Source organism: Centroberyx gerrardi, chromosome 24, assembly GCF_048128805.1.
Source record: "Centroberyx gerrardi isolate f3 chromosome 24, fCenGer3.hap1.cur.20231027, whole genome shotgun sequence".
Lineage (NCBI taxonomy): Eukaryota > Metazoa > Chordata > Actinopteri > Beryciformes > Berycidae > Centroberyx > Centroberyx gerrardi.
Genome location: NC_136020.1, coordinates 24,387,009 through 24,392,296, shown reverse-complemented (window position 1 = coordinate 24,392,296; position 5,288 = coordinate 24,387,009).

The window sequence follows — 5,288 nt, the reverse complement described above, 5'->3', positions numbered from 1 at the left end:
ATCGTTAAATAATGAGCAGCTTCAGAGACTCTGGAGGAATCTGAACAGACTGCAGCCGGTTAGAGAGCGAGGAGCCGAGGCTGTCTGTCTGTCTGTCTGTCTGTCTGTCTGTCTGTCTGTCTGTCTGTCCACCTGTCTGTCTGTCTGTCTGTCTGTCTGTCCACCTGTCTGTCTGTCTGTCCACCTGTCTGTCTGTCTGTCTGTCTGTCTGCCTGTCTGCCTGTCTGTCTGCCTGTCTGTCTGCCTGTCTGTCTGTCTGTCTGTCTGTCTGTCCACCTGTCTGTCTGTCTGTCTGTCTGTCTGTCCACCTGTCTGTCTGTCTGTCTGTCTGTCTGTCTGTCTGTCTGTCTGTCTGCCTGTCTGCCTGTCTGTCTGTCTGTCTGTCTGTCTGTCCACCTGTCTGTCTGTCTGTCCACCTGTCTGTCTGTCTGTCCGTCTGTCTGTCTTTGAGGAAAGTTTGGTCCTGGGACAAGAAGAACTGATGAACTAAAGGGGCGTGTCAGGGGGCGTGTCAGGGGGGGGGCGTGTCAGGGGCGTGTCAGGGGGCGGGGCTTCTCACTAAAAGTCATATAACTTCCGGACAGATTCACATAGAGCAGAGCAGCTCTGATGGAACTGAACAGACAGAGAGCTGATTGGTCAGCTGGTGTTGACATCATTAGATCAAATGATTAAAGTGTGTAGGATGTGAACAGCAGATCTCATGTTGCATTCAGGTCCAGTCAGGAAAATGTGAAACCAATTGGTGATGTGGAAGAAATGATGAACTTCTGGTGAAAATCCGACATGTTGACAGCTGCAGAGTGTTGGAGTGAATCTACTGAGGAGCAGACGCTTTAAAACCTTTTACAGTTCTCTAAATTCAAGGCTGAATACAGTTCAGATGTGTTTGAGTATTTTAGAAGTTTTACTGTAAAAAAGTCTCTTGATTGATTGATTGATTGATTTTATTTATGGATTAGTAAACAAAAAACAAAACAAAGAAATCCAAAGGATAACATGTTAAAGTGAAAAACACTTATTTCCAACATGGTCCCAAGATGTTAAAAAGACAAAGAAAAACACAAGGAAGCACAAGACATTGAACATAAAAACTAAACAAACACAATCCTAAAAAAAACAAAAACACATCACCACCATTACAAGATAAAAAATAACTCCTACATCAGAAAAACAAGGACAGCTAAAGTAACAATGTCATTGCAGATTTCATTATAAATCTGTTACCCTGTTCCATAAAAAAGTCCTAACCTGACTTCTATAAGCCCCTCTCATATTTAAAAACTTGACGTGTAACGGAAGGCTGTTCCACAACATGGCACCAGTATAAAAAAAGGAACTTCTAGCTACATTATTCACTCGAGGCACTTGACATGAACGCACACTGGCCCTGGTATTATAGTTATGCTGAGTATGGACCATTGTTATCTGAGAACACAAGTACTGAGGAGCATACCCATTGATAATATTGTACATATGATGCAGCTTCTGTTGTTCTACTCTGAGCTGTACTGGCAGCAGTCCTACCCTTCTGAATTCATCACTACCAACATGAGTTCGAGGGGATGCATTTAATAAATACCGAATAATATTATTTTGCATCACCTGCAGTTTGTTCCTGAGTTTAGCTGTCAAACCACTGTACCAAGCAGAGCATGCATAATCGAAATGACACTGTATCAATGATGACACGAGAAGTTTCTTAACAGAAAAGTCGAAAAGCCTTGTTCTGCGAAACAGGAACTTGAGTTTGCTGGCACACTTAGATAATATTTTAGCAGCAATATATTCACAGGAGAGTGACTGCTCCAATATTATTCCTAAATATGAGACATTTGTCTGAGATACAATTTCAGCTCCATTACAAAAGACTTTCAACGTATTTGTTCTTGACAGCTTCTTCTTAGTTCCAAACAGGATTGACTTGGTTTTGCCCAAATGTATTGAGAGCTTGTTATCTATGAGCCACTCTCTTACACTTTCTAATTCATTACTAAGAGTGTTTTCAATCTCACTGACATTATTCCCAGATACCAGTAACGCAGAATCATCAGCATACAGTAAAAGCTTGCATTTCACAGCCGCTGGCATATCATTTATATACATAAGAAATAAAAGAGGCCCTAAAATAGAGCCTTGCGGCACCCCACATGTAATATCCTGAGGTTCTGATATAACCCCTTCAACATCACAGACTTGAGTTCTTCCTGTAAGGTAAGAAGTGAACCATTTTACAGCAGTATGTCTAAAACCCATGCACTGTAGTTTTGATAACAGTATAGTATGATTCACTGTGTCAAAGGCTTTTTGCAAATCAAGCAAGATCATGCCAACATACTTTCCTTCATCAAAGTTTTGTCTAATAAAGTCAAACAGATGAATAAGACAGGTTTCAGTAGAGTATGCTGCTCTAAAACCAGACTGAAGCTCATACAACAAATTTTTTTTAACTAAATATTCCTCAACCTGCTCAAACACAAGACGTTCAAAAACCTTAGACATGGATGTTAAAATTGATACTGGCCTATAATTTCCAACATCTGATTTACTATTCTTCTTAAAAAGGGGAACAACCCTTGCCCTTTTCAGTTCACATGGGAATTTACCCTGACTTATAGATAAATTTACTATATGAGTAATCACACTAGAAATTACACTGGCACTATCCCTCAGAAATCTGGCTGGAATAAGATCCAATCCAGTTGCTTTGTTTGTGGGTAATGCGGATAGACACATCCTTACCCTTTCCACTGAAACAGGACTTATCTCAAATACATCAGGAACAACATTTTTATCTTTGTAGAAAGAGTTCGCAAATGATAGGCCATATCTCCCTGAGCCACAAGGTAATTTAGTAACCAAACTAGCAGCAATGGTTGTAAAAAAATTATTAAAATAACTAGCAACCTTCCATTTATCAAAACATATCTTATCCTCAATGACTAGTCCAATATTGCCAGATTTTGTTTTGGACTTTCCTGTGGAGCCCATTTCGTTAAGTACTTTCCATAATTTTTTGGGCTGGTGTGAATTTTCAGCAATAGCATCCTCATAAAATTGGGACTTTGATTTCTCTGTCTTATATCTGGCTTGATTTCTAAAATGAACATATTTATCATAATCAGTAGGCAATTTTGACTTCTTAAACCTTCTAAAATATAAATCTCGTTGTCTAATAAGATCTAAAATATCTGTAGTCATCCAATTTGCACTTCTCTGTTTAATTCTAGTCTCCTTCATTGGAGCAACAGCATCAAGTGCAGCTATAAAATGCTCTTTAAAAAGGGTCCAAGCCTTATCAACATCATTGCTACCCAAAACATCAGCCCAATCCCTCTCAGAAAGCCTATGTTCAAATCCCTCAACTGAGTAATGTTTAGTACATCTGGACCTAATAGAGCGGTGATTTCCAGTATTTATCTGTGATTTAAATATCTTACGAGTGCAAAAAATTACTTTATGATCACTTAAGGCAATATCAAGGACGCCTGATTGGGAGATCTTTTCACACTCTGAGACCAATATCAAGTCCAATATGGACTGGCTATTTACAGACACTCTAGTAGGTTCAGTAATTAGTTGTTGCAAACCAAACACTTTACAGAAGTTTGAAAATGATTTAACTAAACAACTCTTACTAGGAGGCAATAGCAAGTTTGTATTAAAATCACCCAATATAATACATTCCTTCTCCATGCATACATTACTCCTAATACAAGACATCTCTAAAAGTTCATAAAAGTCTGTTTGCTTAGGAGGTCTGTAACAGACACCAATAATAATGGGTTTAGTCTTGAGAAGCAGCAGCTCAATCCATGCCGTTTCCAAGCCCTCCACCTGGAGGTCAGCTCGCGGATTGAATGTTAGATCACTCCTTATAAACAAGCATACCCCACCTCCATTTCTGTTGCGATCACGCCTGTAGACGGAGTAACCGGTGAGCTCAATTTCTGCGTCTTGAATGGAGCTATCAAGCCATGTCTCGGACACTGCGACCACAGCAGCTTTGGAAGTAACTGCAAGGTGCTTGATCTCTTCAAGCTTAGGCAGCAAGCTCCTTGCATTTATATGAATAAAGTGAAGTCCTCTCCGATTAAATAAAACATCAGGATCTTTCCACGTATCAAGCGAACCGTCCTCAGAGCAACACGTTATCTCCGGGGTACTATCAAACACATCCGCGGGACACATTTCCTTCAAGCAGCATCCATTGCACACCAGGGGAATGTCAGAGTCACTCTTGTCTCAGTAAGTTCAGGAGAAATCTGCCTTCAAACTTTGCTGTTTTTTATTCTTCTGGTTTTTGGGGTAAAATTGGTGTGAAATTGTAGGAAAATAAAGAAAAGATAAATCCACTTTCCTCTTCTCTCCTCCTTCCAAATGAAAAAGCCTTTATTGTGTCGAGAGAGGAGAGGAGGAGAGGAGAGGAGAGGAGGAGAGAGGAGAGGAGAGGAGAGAGGAGAGGAGAGAGGAGAGGAGAGGAGGAGAGGAGAGGAGAGGAGGAGAGGAGAGGAGAGAGGAGAGGAGGAGAGGAGAGGAGAGAGGAGAGGAGAGGAGAGGAGGAGAGAGGAGAGGAGAGAGGAGAGGAGAGGAGGAGAGAGGAGAGGAGAGGAGGAGAGGAGAGGAGAGGAGAGGAGGAGAGGAGAGGAGAGGAGGAGAGAGGAGAGAGAGAGAGGAGAGGAGAGGAGGAGAGAGGAGAGGAGAGGAGGAGAGGAGAGAGGAGAGGAGAGGAGGAGAGGAGAGGAGAGAGGAGAGGAGGAGAGGAGAGGAGAGGAGAGGAGAGGAGAGGAGAGGAGAGGAGGAGAGGAGAGAGAGGAGGAGAGGAGAGGATGAAAGAGGAGAGGAGAGGAGGAGAGGAGAGGAGAGGAGAGGAGGAGTGGAGAGGAGGAGAGGAGAGGAGAGGAGGAGAGGAGAGGAGAGGAGTGGAGAGGAGAGGAGAGGAGAGGAGAGGAGAGGAGAGGAGGAGAGGAGAGGAGAGGAGAGAGGAGAGGAGAGGAGGAGAGGAGAGGAGAGAGGAGAGGAGAGGAGAGAGGAGAGGAGAGGAGGAGAGGAGAGGAGAGGAGAGAGGAGGAGGAGAGGAGGAGAGGAGCAGTCTGGACAAACTGCAGCCTCCTGGAATTAAAAAAGGAGAAGAAGAAGTCAGAAAGCAGGGAGGAAAGTGGAAACATCTCAAAGAGCTTTACATCAAATAAATGGATTAAAACATTCAAATATTTTCAAGCAAAATCAAAAATACAAGCAAAAGCAAGACAGAGATGAAAACAGTCATTTGTCTAATAAAATGACTT